The sequence below is a fragment of the Euprymna scolopes genome, chromosome 10, assembly GCF_053919585.1.
Source record: "Euprymna scolopes isolate OS-2025 chromosome 10, ASM5391958v1, whole genome shotgun sequence".
NCBI classification, from domain to species: Eukaryota; Metazoa; Mollusca; class Cephalopoda; order Sepiida; family Sepiolidae; genus Euprymna; species Euprymna scolopes.
In genome coordinates, this window is record NC_136491.1 from 67,157,474 (window position 1) to 67,181,940 (window position 24,467).

The window sequence follows — 24,467 nt, forward strand, 5'->3', positions numbered from 1 at the left end:
TTATTCCTCGTGATTCAGTTGAGGATTGATTCTATAATAATTCATATGCAATCTGCATAAATTAAAATATAATATTTAAGCGTATTGTACGACCGGGCAACGCCGGGCATCCAACTAGCTATAAATAAAACTTCTTAATATAAAGCGGCTGAATTGAATAACTTGATTGGACTATGTTCGTGGATCTTCTGACGGCCTTATTTTATTAGTAATAGAGTAAACAATACGTTTGGGGGAGAACACATAAGGGTTGCAAAACAAAAGAAAAATTATGCAAGTTGTTAAATTGTAATACCAACTGAAGTCAGATGTCGTGGGAATACATTTCTTTCTTTTGAAAAATAGATATCGTTATATTATGTATCAAAGTGTTTCACATCGTCTTCAAATCACACGTAGATTTAGACAAATTACTATTCCTCGTGTTTACGTGACATCCAGCAGCCAGCGTTAATGAAATAAACGGAGTTCAATAAGATATGAATCTAAATAGATGAACGATGTTTTTATACTCAGTCCGGTGGCAGTATCGCTTTAGTCGAGAAAATGGTGGAAACTTCTCTCTCTCTCTCTCTCTCTCTCTCTCTCTCTCTCTCTCTCTCTCTCTCGCTCTCTCTCGCATGTGTGTGTGTGTGTGTTTGTGCGCGCGCGCGTGTGTGTGAATAAATGCGAATTTTCACTTATCACTCCTATATTCGATCCAAACTGGTCACTACAACATACGTATTTTGGAATATTCTCTATATACGAAGAGTGTCTCAAAAGTAATACCTCCTATTTTATCCAACCGAATGGATCAAAGGGGATTGTAAATTGCATTTTATGATGATTTAACTTACGCATTCATGCCCTGAAAGTTTCATCTCTCTGTTACAGATATTGACGGTTTGAGACCCTAAGAAAGCAACACATATCATGGACGTGCGTTAGAAACAGATGTGTCATTGAATTCCCAGCAAAAGTACATTGAGAATGGTGGGGACTATGTAGAAAAAAATAATTCTGAAGTACAAAAAATCGCTTGTTTTAATGGTGGTAATCATGTCTTAGTAGCTCTTCAACTTTTTGAGTTAAAAAAATATGAGGCTTTATTTTTGGAACAATCCTCATAGTAAAACCCCAAAATCTATTAAAATTTGAATGCCTAATTTTTATAACTATTAAAAAAAAACATTTAATAATAAAGTAATGCTTTGTGTTATTTGTTTGTAATTTTACAGTTCTATCACTTATCTATTTGCAATATTCTTGCCGGTATAAACAGTAATTAATTAAAGTGATTTGATAAAAAAAATGGCAACTTACTAAAAACCTTTTTTAAATTATACTAAAACCGTTCATTAGAAAGAAAGATACAATCATATGTGGACAAGAAGAGAAAAGGTGGCGAACTAACAAACTGGTTGGCTCACTTTTTCAATCGCTTTCTCAATTTCTTTGCAAGATCTTTTGGCCAAGATCAAAGTGTAGATCAAATTTGCAAGATCAAAGTGTAGATCAAATTTTGCAAGATCAAAGTGTAGATCAAATTTGCAAGATCAAAGTGTAGATCAAAATTTGCAAGATCAAAGTGTAGATCAAAATTTGCAAGATCAAAGTGTAGGTCAAAATTTGCAAGATCAAAGTGTAGATCAAATTTTGCAAGATCAAAGTGTAGATCAAATTTGCAAGATCAAAGTGTAGATCAAATTTGCAAGATCAAAGTGTAGATCAAATTTGCAAGATCAAAGTGTAGATCAAATTTTGCAAGATCAAAGTGTAGATCAAATTTGCAAGATCAAAGTGTAGATCAACTTTGCAAGATCAAAGTGTAGATAAAATTTCGCTAAAGACTCCATTTTTACTTTAGTTACAAAGACCCTGCAACAATCCCCCTCCCAAATCTTATAGGGCCTTGTGTCTAAATTTGTTTTGTCTTTGGGAGATTTTAACTTTAAAATTTTTTGAATTCTAATTTTTCTTTAAACGGAATGAATTAAATATAAAGATCAAAATGTAGTATCTGTTCCGGCAGATGCTGCAATCAAAGACCATTGCCCTTGTGGCAATCTTCTGGTCCTTATAGGAGCAACCCTACATACCAGCTGGCAAATCACTATCCAGTTTTCATTTTCCACCTCTCGGGAGCTGGTCCCTTTTTCCCTTTCCCCCCTCTCTCTCCACATTAAAAAACGGCCTTGTGCCTAATTTGCCCAGTGGGGAAGCAAATAAATACAACAAAGTATGTTAATTTGCTTTTATTGTATTGTACAATTTACGCCATACTATTCCAATTATCGTCATGTTTTCGGGATGTATTCTCATGCCTTTATGGACGGATTTGTGTGAGAAAATATATTGCAGTTTTTATCTTGTTTGTTTATTTAGTGTTTCCACCTGTTGGCGTTGATTGTATGAACATGCATCTGCGTGTGTTTACTGCACAGGCAATGATCGTCCAGTCGTTGTATCTGTCCAAAGTTGTTGTTCGATTCTGACGCTGGTGTGGTCTCCGTCAGTGTTGCAATAGAAGAATTCACGCACACAACAATATTCAAAACAACAAAGTTTTATTCGTTTTTATATATATAGATGATGCTTGTCCTCTTTCTTTGAATGACACACCCACATACTTGCACATGAGAACTCTTATCGCGATCAAATCGAAATATAAATAAAACCAAACTTGTTTTGTCATATAAAGCCGATGACGACGGTGATCTCCGTTGCGAGATATTCACAAACGACCCAATTCATGGATTGCGATGCTTGTAAAAATAAAATCAATATTGTAGACAAAGTCTGTTAACAGTTAAAGTTTAACAAAACAAATCAAGGATCAGTTAAAAAACGCACAGCTTTCCTCTCCAATGTCTTTTGTTCTAGACAAGTCAAACATCGTACACGATCCAATCGATGTAGATCAATACATAAGTTAGCAATACTTATGGTGTTAAGTTCAAATAAGCTTTATTGGCCAATTTGGGTTTGAGTTTGCCATCTGGTTTGATGAGTATGTGATATCGATTCTTTACATCATTAGGTTTGAAACGGGCTGATCAATTCTCATAAAATACTGCCATCGGATGTTATTTATATTATTTGGACTACTGTTCCTACCTTGGGTGTTATTCACACAACGTTTCGATCAATGTAATCTCCGACTTAATTCGGGTGTATCTTGTCGAACTCGAGAATCTTTTAGTCGAACTGTGAGGATTTCAAACAGAACTCTTTATTTAATCCACGAGCGTAACATGCTCTCGTTAAGGTTTTCGCGGAGATTATTGAAAAGTCGGTATGGATGACCACATGGATGCAGGGAAAATGGAAATCATCTACTCTTACAGGATTAAGTAAAAATTATAGACTGAGAAGAACAGTAGATAATAAGACGAATCAACAAAACAGTGCATATGTTGGGTGAAGATCATCTATTAAGCAGACATTTTATGGAATTTAATACAATATGGGAACCATTAGTTATAAATAATAAAGTCACCATACTACATAGATATGCGTGTATATTAATAAGCAGATATAATTTAATGATAAATAGTAAGAGTGAACATAAAAAAAAAACGAGAATTCATATTAGAACTGTCCCCAAAAGTCTGTGGCGCACCGGATAAAGTTCAGTTCTAAATCTAATCTCTTCTGGGGGCTGAAGGTTCAATTCTCAGTACGGGCAAATTACTGAAGACTTTTTCCTGATCATGGCTGACGAAACGAGAGAATGCTGCCCTTCGTGTATTAAATAAAGGCTTCCATTTGAAATTCAGTAAAAATTCCCAAGTTTTATAAAAGGATTCCTGATTTCGACAAACTACATCTGAAGAAAGTCGGGTGTAACATCTGCTTAAATTTTGTTAAAATGACCGGAATATTATCAGGACCAGTTGCCTTGCTGGCATCTTGTTTGTTATTCACCAAAACTCATGGGAGTCACGCTTCTGTTCTTGTACTTTGGACGATGGACTGACTCTCGCGTTTTTATTAATCCTTTTGCAGTGATTGCTGGCAGTCCTAAAGACAGCTTTAGTTTCAAAAAATCGATTATGTTTAAAGCAATTGAAGTAGTGATCTCCATAAGCAATAGCGGCGACACATTCAGAGGTGTAGCATGGCTGATTGTTTGGTTTCTATTGGAATATCTACGGAGGTATGTAGTTGTCAATGTCGACGGTTAACAAATCAGTTAGGTCGGATGATATAGCGGGCGCATTCTTTTTAAATATGACGCGTAGGGGTAGTTCCGATATGAACGTTCGGAAACCATATCAATCAGCCATCGAGTATCGATACACTGTTCGATGGAGAAGAATATTTCAGATTTTGTTGTACTTTTATCTTTATTGAAACAACCAAGTGATCAAAAGATCCTAGAGGAAATAGAACTGGGAATGAATACAGTTTGGGGCATGTTGTTAGAAAAAAATCTATACGACTCGTAAATTGTCAGCATCGTGTACAGGAACGGATTAGTTAACAATCTAGGTTAGCTCATAAGCAACAAAGAAACCATGGCAAAATTTCTTTGTCATCGGTTTTGTTTGAGTGGACTGGCCATTCAAGATTGTGAACATTAAAATCTTCACAATCGTGAATGTTGGCTGAGGGATGAGCAGAGAGGGTATGATCAATTTGCTTAGCGATACTTACACCAACGGTCTGTGATTTTGAAAAAAGAAAAAACTATATTTAATGAAAAGTTTACAGGTAATAGATATCTTGAAGTGAGAGAACATAATTTGGTATTCATGCAGTTTACTGAATCTACTGAAATAATAACGCGATTATTTAGAAAATCATTCTTAACATGGGAAAGGAATTTTGTTAACTATTCTGTATTTTCACTTAACAAACTAATAAACAAAACATACTATAAAAATTGAATTCAACTTAAAAATTCTATTTAAAATACGGTCTATAAACTGTAAAAGTACAAATAAGTTTGATTCCAAATCTAACAATAAAACCAAAGGCTTATCGTGATCCAGAAAATTACATCATTTAACGAAGTTTTCAAGTTGACTAGACGCCACCATATTGAAAATTATTTTACGGTTCTTATGAGAATCCAACATGGTGGTCATGTGTTTATTTTTGCAAATGCCAACATCGATTTTTTTAATTCCTCACCCCGCATGCGCTAATGATTAAAAAAATGTATAGCTTTACTCATCATAAGTAACTATAGACGAATATACACAATGAACCTGAGTCAAAGATAAGCATTAAAATGAAATCAGTTTAAAATTGAAAAATAAAGAATGAGTCAAGTACGTCATTATCTGAACATGGAAATCAAAGAAAGGAAATTGAATATTGCGAAGAAAAAAAGGGCAAATAAAAAATACACAGAATGAACAAACTTAATCACATTTTAGTTATCCTTAAACTAAACGTATGATATTATTTTGTAATATGTATACGAGTCGTAAACAGCCACATTTAATACTCTATGACCCAGTTACTACCATAATTAATACGTTAACAATTATTATCATAGCTGATATTGGAAATAGATTTAGAGAATGAAAAATAATATATGATCTTCGTGCTTGAATGAATGAAGTCATCCGACACTTACATAAATATATCCTCCACAAAAGAAGCATAAAGAAAATGGAAGTAACACACAAACTGTACAATTTTCTATTAAAACACACACGCATACATATACAAACGAAATGTTGATAATAGAGTTGAATAATTATGTTAAGATATATTAGAGTTTGATTTCAACAGTATAAGTAGTAATATTAGTTGTATTATCTCGACATACCCCTAAGGACTTTTATGCCATATATGGTGCAATTCTGCACAATACTTTCGGAATATATATATATATATATATATATATATATATATATATATATGCATATATATATATTTGTGTGTGTGTTGTTGTTGTTGTTCTTCTTCTTCTTCTTCTTCTTCTTCTTCTTCTTCTTCTTCATTAGAAGTTCCCACACGACCAGTGGCCTTCACGGGAATTTAGATAGCAACAAGCGTCTCTAAACTCCCAGTCCACTTTGTACTCAACCATTCAATAGTTTGTTTTCTTTGTTCCATTTGAGCTTCATATATCTTTTGTTTTACTTCTTTTGCAGTTTTTGTTTTTTGCTCATGTGTATTAGCCTCTGAATTCAAGAGTTTTTCTTTATATTTCAGGTGTTTTCGTTATTGCTATCAATTGTATCATCTCAGCCATCTCCCTGATTCCAATTTCTCCTAATTTTTTCGAAGTTTTTTTTCCGGATTCTTCCTAGTGCTCCTACAATTATTAGTGTTATTTTTCCCGCTATTAGTGTCTTTCTACTCTCTCCATCCACTTCCTTTACCCTCTCTAATTGGTGTATTTTCTTCTCTCTTTCGCCCTTTCTTTTCTCCCCCTCTCTCGGTGTATCTGGTGCTAATACTTCTTGCTGTGTCGTGAGCTGAACGTTTTGGTTTCGATTCTAGGTGGTGGCGCATGAGTCTTTTTTATACTTTTTAAATCATTACTATATATTGCATCCAATTTATCTATCTATCTATCTATCTATCTATCTATCTATCTATCTATCAACTTATTTATGTACCTATAAAAGTGAAAATGTCTGTCTTTTCTCTATGGTAGTTAAGGAAGACTATTAGACAAAAAGGCATTACTTTACATATTCACACTTTTTAATATATACATAACCACATAACCTTATGAACAGTACATAGAGCCCGAGCAAAGTCGGGCGGAACTGCTATTATTATTATTATTATTATTATTATTATTATTATTATTATTATAACAACAACAACAACAGCAACAATAATAAAATAATAATAATAATAATAATAACAATGATAATAATAACAATGATAATAAAAATATAATAATAACAATAATAATAAAATAATAATAATAACAATAATAACAATAACAATAATAATAATAATAATAATAACAATAATAATAACAATAATAATAATAATAATAATAATAATAATAATAATAATAATAATAATAATATAATCTATCTATAAGTAATTGTTTGTATTTTTGAGATGAGGTGTTTTTATTGATTGAGATTGTCGGACTGACTTCCTTATCTTAGTTGTTATCGTCACAACGTTTTGGCCGTTTTGCCCTCCGGCCTTCATGTCCTAGTGACATATGGCCGAGTGGTCCTAGACGTTGTATCAAAGTTTACAGTTACCCAAAGGTGCTGAGTTCAATCCTGAACGAAGGCAGTAAAAATAACCTTCAAAACAGAGATGGAATACTGTTGCCATATCTGGGCAGGAGCTGCTAAAAACAGCCTATCCTGCCTTGACAGAGTACAAAATTGACTTCGTGGCTTAGTGGGGGATGCCCTTTTCTCTACCCTGCAACCTCTCTCCCACAGAAGAGACGTTGCAAGCCTATCCTTGTTTTATCGTTATTTCCATGGCAAGTGCTCGTCTGAACTCCAATCTCTGGTCCCCCCCTCGCCAATCTTTCACGAAAAACACCCGTCTAGCTGAATCCACTATGAAAAATTCCCCCCACTCTATATCTGTGCCTAAATCAAAACGTGGATTCCATGAACAAAGCTTCTTTCTTAGAACTGCACGCCTGTAGAACTCTGTTCCGTCTGCCTGCTTCCAACCGGACTACAACTTGGATGTCTTCAAGTCCAACGTTAACAAATTCCTAATGAACCGCCCCCTTAAGTAAACACTTCATCAAATCTCCACACTAATGTAATGTACTTGCAATAATCCTTATCCCTGAGTGGCTTCCGGGCCTTGATAAGTGGTGATCACTGTGTAAAAAAAAAAAAAAGAGAGAGAGAATCATATGTCCCAGAGCCTAGCTGGAGTCCGAACACGGTACCCCCGTAATAATAATAAAGGGTTGGGTTCGAGACTCCTAACAAACGGTTCCCCAGTTCGATACAAAACACCTATGAAGGCCGGAGGGCAAAACGGCCGAAACGTTGTGACGATAACAACCAAGATGAGGAAGTCAGTCCAACAATCTCAATCAATAATCTATCTATATACCTATAAAAGTGAACGTGTCTGTGTGTCTGTCTGTGTACATCTCCCTACGCAATAACTCTGTCAATTTTTAGTCTACAGACTCGAAATTTGATATACAGGGTACTGAGATTTGAGGAAATCTATATGATCGGTTTTCGGCCAGAAAGTTTGCTGTTAAGGGGCCAAAGCTCAACGATTTGACCTTTGAGAACTCTACCAAACTCCTCCGACAATTTTGGGTCTAAATACTTGAAATTTACAATAAGTTCCTTGGACATGGATCTAACTTTATAACTTGATTTGATTCCAAAACAATAAATATTAGGGGTCATAATAGGAGTCAAAGTGAAAAAAAATTGACCGTTTTTTTTTTTTTTTTTTTTTGCTCAGCATACATCTCCAAACACCCAGGCAACGCCGGGCACCCATGCTAGCATATCTATAAAAGTGAAAGTGTCTGTCTGTGTGTCTGTTTGCGTATATTTCTCTACGCAATGACTCTGTCAATTTTCAGTCTACAAACTCGAAATCTGATATACAGGGTATGGAGATTTGGGAAGATCTTTGTAATCCATTTTCGGCCAGAAATTTGGCTGTTAAAGGGTCAAAGTTCAACAATTTAACCTATGAGAACTCTATTAAACTCCTCCGACAATTTTGGGTCTAAACACTTGAAATTTTAGATATAGGTTCCTTGGATATGGATCTAACTTAATAACTTGATTTGAGCCCAAAACAATAAATTTTAAGGGGTCATAATAGGGGTCGAAGTTAAAAAAAATTTGACCTCTGCGGTCTCTACCAAATTACTCAGACAATTTCTGGTCTAAACATTTGAAATTTTACATAAAGGGTATTCAGAGATAGGGCAAGCTTTTTAATCGGCTTGGGTCGAAAATTTGAGCTACCAATATATGTATGTATGTATGTATGTTTGCACGTCTGCCTGAAACTTTCAACAGAGGCGACAGATTTTCACAAGATCAGTATCGTTTTGAACTCGACCCTTCAGACGACAAATACTGAAAAATTGGCTAAAACATTAATTTCTTCACCCTCAACTGGGCACTTTTCAACAGAGAGGGGTCACTTTTTTCGCCGATATTTTTAAAAGTCATTCCCTCTTTTCGATTGTCTAGCCTTAATTTAAATCTACGTCACTTCCGGTTTGACGGTGGTCATAACAGCAAAGACGTCATGTTTTCCCCGTTCTTTTCCTCCTTCGCAGTACGGGTTCGGGGCTGCCTTCCTACTACCACTTTTTTTTGCTCAATAATAACAACAATAATAATAATAATAATAATAATAATAATAATAATAATAATAATAATAAAAAGAAGAAGAAGAAGGAGAAGAAGAAGAATGCGGTACTTGAAAGTGGAAATCATGAAATCCTCACGGATATGGACGTACAGAGAGTAATACACATGAGCTACAAATTCGAAACTGCAACAAAGTAAAAGAGTAAAAAAAATATAAGAAAAAAACTTGTAGATTCCAGAAAACTGAAACCAAATATTTATAAGTTAATCGCAAAGAAAATATAGTATCAGTATAAATTCGCATCGCACCAAATAATCGTGTAGGGTCAAAGAGGATGGAAAGACCGAGGATTGAAAGCACTAACCAGACCTCCACTGAATGAGTGTGAAGAGGGCTAGGACATTGGGAAGTCTTGTTGCCACCCAAATTCCAGTGACGACCAATCGTTGTTTCCAGCGAGAAATCAATGGTAAGCAGTTGTTGCGATGATGCAAATTAATTTGCAAAGGTTATCGAAGGAGGTGGATATTACTGGAAATCTGGGGAGAGGTGTTGTCACTCAGACTCCAGCTAACGCCAAAGGTTGTTGACAGTAGAAAATCTTTGATGATGGCCTGTGTAAAAACTTCTACTGGGTAAATAAATAAATAAATAATAATAATAATAATAATAATAATAATAATAATAATAATAATGTAGAAGTAAAGAGATTTTTTAAAATTTTTATTTATCAAACAGAATGTCTTCACAAATGTGTCACAGTTTATGGATTTTCGAATGAAATCAAATTAGAATAAACAGCGTTTGTGGTTGTGACCCAAGTTAAAATATACATGCACAAACACATAAGAATATACTCTAGTCAAAAAGTCTAGTCTTGAATACCTGGAGAGAACTTAAATGCCTTCTAGACATTATCCTTGATTGTCTAAGGTCTCTCTGTACAGGGGTTTGTCAGAATAATCTGGCATGAGGATACTTTTTCCTAGAAGTAAACCCTGACCAAATATTCAAAATCACATAGTTTTTTCAGCTCAAATAAGATTTCCTCACATTAGCTTTTATAAGGAATGGCGCACCTTCTCCAAGTGATATTACCTCAAGTAATAGCACGAAGCTGGATACTCCACCAGACTAGATAAATTCTTTTCCTGGAACCCAGTGTGATCAAGAGACCAAAACAAAAGATATACTACAACATATGAAAATGGTTAATTTGGAGAGGAAAATTATGTTCTCAATTTCTTTACTAACTCACAGTTTGAGAGATAAAGAATTTTAATGGAACATTCGAATATCTATGTATCTCATATAAAGTTCAAGTGTTAGCCTCAGGTTGTGGGCCTCTTGATTTCTGAGAACTTCGACTGAAGTAAAATAAAACAAAAAAGTAAAAAAGAATGATGTATAAACGTTTGAAAATCTTCAAACGTAGAAATGGATTAAGTGAGAAAAGAGTAATAAAAATTAAAAAAAAAAAACACATTTTGTAACTTAGCATTTTTACAGGATGAAGAAAAATATATTGACGTTACTTTGTATGACCTTCAATATCCTCGTTATGTCATGCGCAAAGGGAGAAGAAAGATTTACAAACTCCATAACAATCAAGATAATAGCCATAAAAATAAATGACTAGTAGTAATAGTAAGAATATGCTAACTAAAAGACACCCACATACAGTTAGTCTCGGCTACATACACTCAGCTCTTTTGGTAAAGTATGTCCAACCCATCACCCAACTTACATCTTTCTCGGCGCTTTTTAATTTCTGTATATCCCATTCCCAACCCTGCCAGCTACTCAATCTCTCCTTCCCCAAACCACCCTGAAAATACAAGGTTCCATCCAATGGTAAACAGTGCCGGGCTTAGCAATATTGCTCACCCCTCTACTCACAAAATACAACCCCCTCCAACATACTGAACTAACAATAAATGGTACTTTAAACAAAATAACATACTCTCAAAACGCAGATATTCCTTGGTAAAAACATGTCGCAGAATTTGCGTTTTGGGACTAAAAATTATGAACTTTTAGCTACTTTTTAGTATTTCCTAGCTATTTTGTAACCATTTCAGCGCGTTTCGCCTCTCGGTCTTCTATAGGTATTATAAGGAATTTTCAAAAATTTAAAATTTTTGTAGTAGTAGTAGTGGTAGTGGTAGTAGTAGTAGTAGTATAACGAAATTTTGCTAAAATAAACCAAGTCATTTTAAAATGTCAATATAAATACGTTATTAATTGCTAAAAGATCATTATATCACCACTAAGATGCGATAAATACAAACTTTATAACTTATAAAGAAAATGCGTGAAGTTTTTTTTCGATCGATGCAATTATTGTTGCTAATGACATGCAACAAATGACATGCAACAAATGACATGCAACAAATGACATACAACAAATGACATACAACAAATGACATGCAACAAATGACATACAACAAATGACATACAACAAATGACATGCAACAAATGACATACAACAAATGACATACAACAAATGACATACAACAAATGACATGCAATCAACGTATTTCGTGCTGATAAATATATCTTCACTGCTAATTCTCCGATCACTTCCAGAATCTGTTAACAGCCTACTCCTTTGCCTCCCATCTTGTGACCGTTTAGTTCGATATGCATTGATTTGCCTATTAATGAAGCTCCGCGCTCGCCCTTAAAGTCGAGAGAGCAGGGGAGTCGAGTTCTTGAAACGGAACTGAACGTGTTTCTCCTGTGTGGGAAACTTGTTAGTGGTTTTCTCTTGTGGATGGCTCAGGGTTACAAACCAAACTTCTATCTTTACATCATCAACGCTCTGATCCCCGTCTGGCATCAATTGAAATGAATGGCTCTCGTTTTGGGAAGGCTCCATGTTTTGACAAGCTTCTGGTTCTGACCTTTACCCCTGATCGGAAATGTAACATGTACATCAAATCCGTTGCCAAGATTGCTGGAAAAAATGCGGGATCCTTCTACCGCTCCAGTAGATATTTCACTATTGATGCAATTCTCTACCTATATAAGAGCCAGGTATGTCCAATGATGGAATACTGTTGCCACATCTGGGCAGGGGCTGCTAGAAAGTCTTATCCTGCTTTGACAGAGTTCAAAATAGACTTCGCAGTCTAGTGGGGGATGTCCTTTTCTCTTCTTTGCAATCTCTTTTCCACAGAAGAGACGTTGCGAGCCTCTCTCTTTTATCGTTATTTTTATGGCAAGTGCTCGTCTGAGCTCTAATCTATGGTCTCCCTCGCTAAATTTTCACTAAAAACACTCGTGTAGCAGAAACCACTATCAATAATTTCTCCAACTCTTTATCTGTGCCTAAACCTAAATGTAGATTCCACGAACAAAGCTTCTTTCTTAGAACTGTACGACTATGGAACTCTGTTTCATTTGCCTGCTGTCCAACTGATTACAATTTTGTCGTCTTCAAGTCCAATGTAAACAAGTTCTTGATGAGCCGTCCCATTAAGTAATCCAATTTATCAAATTTTCACTACTACCAATTACTACGATATTGTCCCATTGACTACTGTACACTCATTAACCCTTATCCTCGAGTGGCCTCCAAGCCTTGATAAGTGGTGACTCCTATGTAAAAATAAGTTGAAAGAATCGTTAGACGAAGAAACAATTTACAGAGGACAAAAGAAAAAAATCAATCCCTTTTCCAGATTCACCCCCCCGAAAAACTCGATTCTCTCCCCAAAGAAAAACGCTCCCCTGCGAAAGTACCATCCCCTATAAATTCTTCTCTCCCAAATAGATAAAGAAAATTGACTTCCCTCTGTCCTCCTCCAAGAAAACTAAAACTTTTAAACATTCCCCTTTTTTGTACCCAAGCCAACACGCCTTAAAACACCCCATCCCTTCTCCTATGAAAACGGACATGTTCCCCTTCCACACGACTCCTCCTGCCCGCCACCTCTTCAGAAAAAGAAGGCAAAGAAGCCCCTCTTCTGAAGGAGAAGCTAGAAAAAAAAAAAAAGAAAACTACCCGTTTTACACAGGAAAATCAGTTTGTCAAGTTACGTCGGAAAGGGATGCAATTATGAAGGCGCACAAAAAGAAAAGAATTTAAAAAACCTTTTCGCCTTCAAAAACGTTAACAAAAAGACATTTCTAACCTGGAAGATTTCCCAAAACTAAAAGAATACTAACATTTGTGAGAGAAAGAAAGGAAGCAAATGAACTTTGGACTTTGATAAACGTTTGATGTTTTTCCTTCCCAACCCTTTTTTTATTGACGCAGAAATTTCCGAATTAAAAAAATCATGTTGGTCGAGTCCCAATGCACCCATCGCTATATAGGACTATAAAACTAACATTCCCCTTAGACATCGACAGTCTCTTCCCGGACGGGAGCATCATTAATGAGATAGAATCAGAGAATGGAACCAGTGAGGACAGTCGTTGGTGTCTTGACACTGCCAATGTTTATTCAGGAATCTCAATGGCCTTGATATTAACTAGTTTAAATGCCCGAAGCTTGAGGGATGCCCCTTGTATACTCGAGTTGCACGCGACCTTCAACGCCTTGGAATGGATATATGCTGTTTGCAGGAGACCCACTTTATTCCCAGTGTGTGCTGCTTAGAGACTTTCAGCTCTATTCAGCACATTTTGATTACCACTCAAGGGAGTGTCTCCTGGCTAGTCAAGTTTGATCTTGTCGATAAATTTCGAAATGAAAAACCCGGGATGTAGTATGGACTTGGGCAAGTAGAACCGGCGCCAAACTAATGCAACTCTCGAGTTAAATCACTCGGTTCTTAGTTAAGAGAGCCGAAAACCGATCACAAAGATTTTCCGAAATCTCAATACCCTGTATATCAAATTTCGAGTCTGTAGACTTAAAATTGACAGAGTTATTGCGTAGGGAAATGTACACAGACACACACACAGAAACACACACAGACACACGCACAGACACACACACAGACACGTTCACTTTTATAGATAGATAGATAGATAGATATATTATCATTTCGGATTTTAGTTGGGAATTTCTGGTATTATGGTAAAAGAGTCTAGTTAAGTTGACTTAATATGTTAGATAAACCAACATTGACCCCCAGCCCCCTTTTCGGCCTTATGCCACATTTTGTGCAAAATTTTATTTCACAAATAAATATTTACTCGCCTCCTTCAACAAAAAATGTTGGAACATAAAATAATCTAAAAATAAGTCATTAATTTTATGAATATATTCTCAGAAGATAAAATAAATAAATAAATAATTTTTCCAAAAACTCTTTAATATGTATAGGAATAAAACAAAATAACAAAACAAGATGTTATAGACGACTGTATACGGTTATACTTGCCTCTCCCCGCAATTGAGAACGACACTAGTTGTGAGACTTGGATTTTGGAAATGTCGGCCACCACAATGTCATGTCCATTCTGGTCTTATCTACAAAGTTAAATTTTGATCCGATTCCTTAAACAAGGACATGTTTGCTTTTTTATTTCAAAAAGGTTTCCAATGAAACGTTTTTTTTTTGTTTTTTTTTTTCATATCAAATACTGCATCAATGGTTTAATATGTAGTGTACGCCAGGGAGGGGTGAATGTCGTCACAGATAAAATCAAGTACACATATATAGTGCTGCTTAGAAAGCAGAACCCACTATCAAAATGTGACTTGAAATAATCACAACTTAATGAAAGATAAATGGGTGATCTTATCAAAACATCTGACATCAAAAAGAAAACTGTAATGGTTTCTTCATTTCTTCTATTTTACAAGAAATCTAAAAAAGTGAATCTATGAAGAAAACTAAAACTCCTACGTAAATCTTAGAGATTTTGTTAATCACATTTTTCCCGTTAATCACGTAATAAATACATTGTGGAATTTGTCTCATTTCAAAATATCAACAATGTAAATTACTTTTAAAAATGGAAACTATTGCATAATAAATTTTCAGCAAATAAAGCGGATGCCATCAACGGATATCGAGTCAGAAACCTTAAAATATTCAGTTTGAGCGTCTACCAATTGAACTTTCTCATAAATAGAGCTGAAAACATTAGCAAATTAATTATATCTATGGTGTGACGTCATAGGTTTACTATTTACGTCAGGTATGAAAACATGAATTAAAACACAAACATTGGAAATTATTTAAAAAAATTATTTGAAACAGTTTATTTTGCTTTAACTACATATCAACGTTAAAATTACAAAAAAAAAAAAAAAAAAAAAAAAATTTTACTAGAATTTGGATCCGTAGGCTCATGAACCTACTTTAATTAAATCATTTATCTCATGCTTTGTAGGTATTCATAAAAATAGCTGTAACAACTTTTATCACAATAGCTCCATCCTAATGCTGAAAGATTTTCTTGAGAAAAAAATTGGGGGTGGGGATTAAAACGTTCAAAATGACAGTATTTCTAAATATGTGTTTAGTTGAATATTTTCCTAATCTATTGGCAAGGTTGGTATTTTCATTTCAGGTACTCAAGTGGGTTTCTATTTATAGCCCCCCTCCCTCCTCTGTAGAACACTCGCAGCAGACACTTATCTAACTACAACCACTGCCAACAATTTCTTTTATTATGTATATGTGCCTTAAACTAAGCATAAATTCCATGTGCAAAGTTTATTTCCTATAACCAATCATCTGTGTCACACAATAATGCGGGACTGCTTCCCAGCTGACTATAATGTGATCGTTTTCAAGTCTAATGTAAACAAGCTCCCTTTTCGCCGTCCTCTTAAATAGACAAATACTACTGAAATTTCATCTTTATCGATCATCACGGTGTTCTCAATAACCACCTTTCACCTATTAATTCTTATCCTCGAGTAACCTTTAGGACTTGATAATCGGTGTCCTTAGTTAAAATATAGAACTAATGAACACAAGTAGATTTCCTATTTTTTTTTTTTAATATTCACACTACAACAAGTGAGCGGAAACGAAAATTAATAAGTCTTATCAGTCATAATAAATAAGACAATAGAAAATTAATTAATTAACTTGTAAGTAAAAATCTATTCCAATATTTTCATATTTACTTGTCTGCAAACGAGAGCCAAGGTATTTTATTTTTTCATCAAAACATAAGCGCTGCGAGATACCGTCATAATAGATACGGCGTTGACTCAGATAGTGCTAGAGAGATGCGCTGGAAGCCTGTTGTCTCATAAAATAATTTTGAACAAATTATTAATTAGCTTAAACATAACTCTAATATAAATGAGTTTACTAATAAACTGGATGATTCTACAAATACATTTAAAGTTTTATCTAATGAAATATCTGCAAGAACTTTATTTTTATATCAAAATATTCTACTAACGTTACCAAGTGGAAAGTCCATGGCTGCTTACCTACCGGTTTCCTTTTCTTCTTATCGTAAAACTATTAATTATCTGTACATTTTTAATAAAATAAAACGAACGAATTAATCTTTAATTTATTTATGGTAACACTTTAAATACTAAAAATATTTATCAGCTAATCATTATTTAAATGAAGTAAAACGAATGACACTTTTTAAATAGTAATTAAAAAGTTGTAACATTAAAATAAAAAGAATGAAAGTATATTTTTGTAGAGAAAATCGTAACTCACTTGGTTAGCATGTGTGCGTGCTTCAAAAGGTCGACCGTGTAACAAAAAAGGGGGAAAAAAGGCTAAAATGGCGACACTCAGTTGGTTTTATGGTTGGCGGTCACGTGAGCGACGAAAACTGTCGTTGTTTCTTTATAAATAAGACAGGTGAGTAAAGACGAACATGAAGCGAACAGGGAACGAGTTGGAAGAAGGCGTGCCACGAACGTAGTCGTGTACAAATCTACTTGAAAGAATGTTGAGTTTTGGAGTTGGAAGTTTTCACAGTGTCGAATTTAGCCGAGAAATTGTTAGTTTAACTATATTTTTAAAAACTGTTTATTAGATGATGATTATTAGATTTTGGATAAATTCATTTCAAACAAAAGCAAGATAAAATAATTTTCAAATATTTTTATCCATTTCAACTTCGGCTACCGAACAGTTTCATTATTTAAAGAGTAATGATAACAAGAATAATGATAACCAGGATAATATAATATAATAATAGCAAGAATAATGATAACCAAGATAATCTTGTATATAATAAAAGAGGCGCAATTTTTCCCCTCTGGACCAAAATACCGTAGGGTTACACCAACAGATGACACATAAAAATTTATTACGTTTACGCTATTGGCCATTACCTTATATAACTATAGAACTCCATCACAGACTAATTATTCCGTAATATTAAAACATTACATTTATTCCTAGGAGCGAAATCTTCATCATCGTCATAACCTACAGAGGAAGTACCTCAAACTTTTACCCCTATTCGATAAGATCTCTTACGATCCCATTCTACACCGCGTGCATTTATACTTTTTCTACTTTCCATGGTCTACTCCGTCATTAACTGGCTAGTGAATTCATACATATCACCTACTGCTAACGCTGTACCCCTACACAATTTCTCTCTCTTCCCATCCCTCAAAATCTTATTGGTTGACATCTACATATTCGGACATTCCAGAATGAAAGAAATATTCAAAAATAAACATTCCAGAGATTACAACAAACATGGTTTTCCTGGGTAGAATCATTACATATTAAATACCCCAATTACAAACTTCGGAATCTCAAAAAAAAAAAAAAAATGATTCGCACTTCATTTAAATAATACCAGTACTATTTTCGTTCATATCTTACTAACATCACTAGGAAACAAATTAATTGATTTATTGATTATTTGTTGTGTTATTTTACCAAACAGAAATCGGAGTTTCATATTTTCCTTGCTGTTTATATTTATTTCATTTACAGTGACGAATAATTATTATTTATATTTTATTTCAGTAATAAATTTACAGTGACACATCATTATTAATTATATTTTATTTTAGTAATAAAGATAACGAGACAGTAATTCGTTTTTACTAGAGGGTTATTACGGACGCTTTAGAAAAACATTTCGTCTTATTTTGTCTATGCGTTCCCGATTAGATTTTTTTAGTTTACAAGTTTGTTTATATTATAATTGTTTCACACCTTTAAATAGCTAAAATTAAATCAAGCTATTATTTCACATGTTCAGATGTGGTTAATTACTTTAAATTAACCTTTTTACTTTAGTAATAAAGATGCCTCAATAGTATTTTCGTTTTTAGAATATTACTACGGACGCACACGTTATTTTACAAATAAAAAAGGGGTAAATATGAAGAGTCTTTCCACCTTCATGTCAATACTTTAAAATGAACCCTTTTATAGGTTTTCCGGGGTTCTGAAAACAAAAATAACGTTTAATATTCCGGCAATTAAAATATTTAAAATATCTGAAGAAATGTTAATTTCAAAAAAGGTTTTCGAGTAGAGGGGGGGGGGGGAATGAAAATAACGCTTAAAATTTCGGCAAACAAGTAGTTTTAAAAATATTACAAAATGTTAGTTTCAAAAAAGTAGAGGATCTACTATATAATCATTTAACGTAAAATGAGCACCCACTTAATGGCCACCTTTTGTTGGAGGTGGAGGTGGGGGCCAGTGTACAATGAACATAATTTCACGTAAACTGCGCACCCACCTTTTTTTGGGGAGATACCAGGTATTAACAATCGATTTGACGTGAACCAACCCCCAAACAAAAAAGTGAGTGCTCATTTTACGTTACATATTGTATTCAGTGTACGTTGACCCCCACCCTCTCCCGAAAAATAAATATGGCTATAAAGTGAATGCTCATTTCGCGTTATATTACTATAGAAAAGTGATCCCCCACTTTTTAGAAACTAACATTTATTCAGATCTTGGAATCTACTCGTATGCCGAATTTTTTTACGCTATTTAAAAAAATAGCGTGAAAGCTGAATTTAACCTGAAAACACTAATTACAAATAGCGCGGTACCAAAAATGCATAAACACCAAATGTTTAAGTAGGTATTGATCTAGGATGCATATGATGGCAGAGTTCGATACCATCGCGAAATTTTTAAATAGCTTTTGCAAGTTAAATTCATGTTTTACGATATTTTTTATTATATTATAAGGCTGAACCACAGATTAGTTACTAAAAATCCTCCCCATGTAAAGAATGGCTTTCAGAATAATAATGTTATTATTTCAGCTTTTCGCATGATTACATTTTCCATAATAACGTGATTAAATTTAACCCATTTAAAGTTTAGGAACCAGATTTGCCATTGTTTGTTATTGAAATAAACCGTTCTGTTTGTCATCTTTACTTTTGCAGCTTAATTAAAACGGTCACTTTCTTAAATATCGCTTACATTTATATTTGGTAACGTACAGGTGACTACTGAAATTTAGTTCCCTTTAAGGGACACAGGGTTCGATAGATTTTTGTCACTATAACTCCAGTCTTGAAAACTAAAATACCTTGCCTTGAACTTTACCCTAAACCATAACCTGAAAAATACCTTGAACCTTCCAGCAAATTTTGTGACAACCCCACCCTCAGGCATAAAATGGGGTGTCTATTCACAAAACCATTTTTAACATTAGGAGGTTGGGGTTGGCAAACGACAAAAACAACAACAGCCGTATTTTAAATTTTTAGGAGGGGAATCCATGCTACCACCGGGCAACGTCGGTTAACGGGTCCTGCTAGTATAATACAAAATAAGAAGGATAATAATGAAGATAATATAATATAATATAATATAATATAATGATAGCAGGAATTATGATAAGCAAAATGAATAGCAAGAATAAGGATAATCAAATAATATAATATAATGATAATAAGAATAATAATAAGCAAGATAATCTATATAATTATAAAACTCAAATGACCTTGTAACGGGTGTTGTAATCCAACATCCGGTTTACGACTTCCGGTTGTGCATGCGTACATAAACAAATAATCAACACGAGAATAAAACGTATTGTTTTACTGTGTACGTTTTCAGCGTCCCAATTGTTTTTTTTTCGCGTTTAAATTATCCAAATAAACAATTGTTAATGCTTTCTGCATTTTTTTTACATCGTTCATTTCCGTATTGCATTTAATTTATTTTAACGCAAATTTCATACAAATAAATCTATTTTAACCCGTTGATAACCATAAGAGCATTTTACAGCGGCGATTTACCCACCGCCTTCATTTTTTTAAATTTGTTCTCCATTTTTTAATACACCTTTCTAAAAAACATTCATACATTTTCTTCTACACTACCAACATAAATAAATAACCCCGAAAATATGTATTTTTAATTTGCGTTACAAATAAATAATCAACGCGACAATAAAACGTATTGTTTTACTGTATACGTTTTCAGCCTCCCAATTGTATTTTTTTGCATCTAAATTAAAAGATATATCAAAATTTGAATTTAACTGTACGTGGGGCGTGCAATAAGTAATGCCCCTGACCACTTCCCATAGCAGTAGAGCAACAAAACTTGGCACAGTTATTAGTCTTTCTCTACATAAGAACCACACAGAGTTATGCATTTCTCCCATCGTTTGATGCAGCTCTGGAGACCGTTTTTGTAGAACACCGCAGGTTGGTCCTCCAACCACGACGTGACTTCAGAATTCAAGGCTGCATCATCTGGGAAACGCTTTCCTTTCAAAAACAACTTCATGGCTGGGAAGAGGTGAAAGTCAGAGGGCTCAAGGTCAGGAGAGTAGGGAGGATGAGAAGTCTCCTGTGGTGTACGTCCTTTCAAATACAAAAACGGGATCACTGCTCGACATTCAACAGGCTCCATTTCACACCTGACTCAGTTGAAACACCTGTAAAACAGAAACCACAGATAGTTCAGAGCTGTAATTTGCCACATAACCCGTAGAGATATAAATCATTGCACATGCAAAATTTCAGCTAGATCAGACAACTGAAAGTGGGCCAGAGGCATTACTTATTGCACGCCCCTCGTAAGTATTATGTTATCTGTTCAGTGCACATTTACCTATAAGTATGGCCAACCACTTATAATTCAATAGCTGTAAGTTTGTTTTTTTCAAAAATAAACAATTATAAACAGAACGAATCATAGAAATCTATCTATATTCTTTTTCATTTTAATATGCTTTCATAGAAATGTTTATGTTATGTCACAAAAAACTATTTTCTTTACGTCACAAGTATCACGCTCATACATTAATTCCATAGCTAATATAATATACTGACCCAACGGGTCACGGGTAGCCTAGTATAATATAATAGCAAGACTAATGATAACAAAGATAATCTATATATTAATATGATAGCGTGTGTGTTCTTTTGTGTGTCACGCTTACATCCGGGTGATTTAATTGTTATGTTCTATTTCTTGTCATAAATAATTTTACCAAGATTCTTCATAAGTTTTGGTCTCGGTTTCGACTATAGCTGATGGCACTTAATCTATTTTTTTTTTAAATATAAATTACTAGCATTTCAGCCCGGCGTTGCCCGGGTGTTTGGATGTGTATGTTGAGCAAAAAAAAAAAAAGTGGTAGTAGGAAGGCAGGCTCGAACCCGTACCGCAAAGGAGGAAAAGAACGGGGTAAAACCTAACGTTTATACTGTTACGACCACCGCCAAACCGGAAGCGACATTTTTTAAAATTAAGGCTAGACAATCTAAAGGAGAGAATAACTTTAAAAAATATCGGCGAAAAAAGTGCCCCCCCCCTGTAGAAAAGTGCCTAGTTGAAGGGGAAGATATTAATATTTTTAGCCATTTTTTTCGATATTTGTCGTATGAAAGGTCGAACTTTAAAACGATACTGATCTTGGTAAAATCCCTCGCCTCTATTGAAAGTTTAAGGCAGACATGCAAACAGACATACATAGATACATTTATATATTAGTAACTAAAAATTTTCGACCCAAACTGATGAAAAAGCTTGCCCTATCTCTGAATACCCTTTATATAAAATTTCAAATACCAAGACCAGAAACTGTCTGAGTAATTGGGAAGAGACCGCAGAGGTCAATTTTTTTTTTACTTTGACCCCTATTATGACCCCTTAACATTTATTGTTATGGGCTCAAATCAAGGTATTAAGTTAGATCCATGTCCAAGGAATCTATATCTAAAATTTCAAGTGTGTAGACCCAAAATTGTCGGAGAAGTTTGGTAGAGTTCGCAAAAGTAAAATCATTGAATTTTGACCCCTTAATCGCCAGATTTCTGGCCAAAAACGGATCATATTGATTTTCCGAAATCTTAGTACCCTGTATATCAAATTTCGAGTCTGTAGACTAAAAATTGACAGAGTTATTGCGTAGGGAAATGTACACACACACACACACTTACACACACGTTCACTTTTGTATATATATAGATTTTATCAAGAATTCTTCATAAGTTTGGGTTTCGGTTTCGATTATGGCTGAAGGAACTCAAGTTATATATATATATATATATATATATATATATATATATATATATATATATATACTTCATTTACTCACATGAATATATACGAAAGTATAAATTTATGCGTAAACTTTAAGTATTTACTTCAAAAGTGCTCAATACTTAGGTAGAGCTAGTTATAAAATATATATGGCGATTAAGTTACACTGAATATTCCGCGTTTCATCCACTCTAGGACTCTTCAGGCTTATATATATATATATATATATATATATATATATATATATATATATATAAGTTTTTATTTTAGTTTCGATTCAACCTAATGCACCCAAGTCTATAGATATATAATATATCTATATTTTTTATTTTGGAAATCGCAACCGCATAACACATAAAAATCGATAGAACATTAACTTTATAATAATGTATAGGAAATCTGTAAGAATTAAAATATCATATTTAAGCGTACGTTTCGACTGGACTTTACCGGGCGTTTTTGTCTCATGTTAGATAAATACTTTTGCAGTTTTAACAAAGGAGCTAAAATAGGATCAAAGCGTCTCCATTTACACGGAAATCTACAGAATGCCAACATCAATATATTACATATGAATGAATCCCCTACGGAATTTCCACAGGTCCTGCTAGTATAATATTATGATAATAAAGATAGTATAGAAGTAAAAAATCAACTATGCCACAGTTTATTCATTTTCGAACGTACAAATAATATACAACTATTATGTGAGATTTTCACAAGTTGCAATGACGTTATTGATGAAAATACGAAATGTGTAAAGAGTCGTAATAAATGAAGATATTAAAATATAAAGCATATGAATACATAAACGTATGAATACAGATGCAGTTTTATGAACGCTGAAAAAAACCCAACATATATATTTTCATCCTTGTTTGTCAAAATCTCACTAAAATACATAATTGAACATGTTGCATGATTTCTACAAATAAACAAAACAACGTTTTTTTTTGTTTCTTTTCTTGTTTTCTCTCAAGAACTAGAATCAACTCCGCTGATCTTAACATTTGGTGAGTCATGATCAGTATGAAAGTATGAAACAGCGATAATTACATTTATCATAATTTAGATGGTTTCTCTAGGTTGCAGATACACATTTTTAGATTTTGTATAATATTCGAGAACCTCAGGCCTAAATGTTGTCTAGTAAGTGATACAGTTATTAGCCACTTCAAAAAAATTACTGAACATTTAGCATCTAAAAGTTTTTTGTTTGTTTCATAAAAATATCACCATTTTTGTTGAAGTTATTCTAATCCAGGCCATATATACATACACGTATTTTATATATACACATTAATTTTATATATATATATATATATATATATATATATATATAAGGTAATTAAATTTTATGATTTGAAAATATTAATCTTTAAATTCAGAATTTTATACTGTTTGAAACAAAGAATATATTTGAATAAATCTATTTCCTTAACCCATGAGTTTACGATGTTTATTCATCTCCTCAGAGAAAAAAATGTTTTTATTGGTTTCCACCTTATTTGCTAATGCCATAAACATAGAAAATTAAAGTTTGTAAAGTTTTTAAAACATTTTAGATATATAAAATAAGGGAAATGGACGTTGAGGCAGAAGAAGGATATTCTACTTTAAATCCCAAATGAATGTTAAATCTTGAAATGCATATACACTTAAGAATGCAATAAATCTACTGGTATGCAGATTCCGTGATTATCGGTCTTACAAAATATTACTGGATGTAATATTTTATGCTAGACAATCCCAGCTAAATAAAATTCTCAGTATGTCAGATAGAGCTAATACATCATAATTTATGAACTTAAATTTTATGATTTG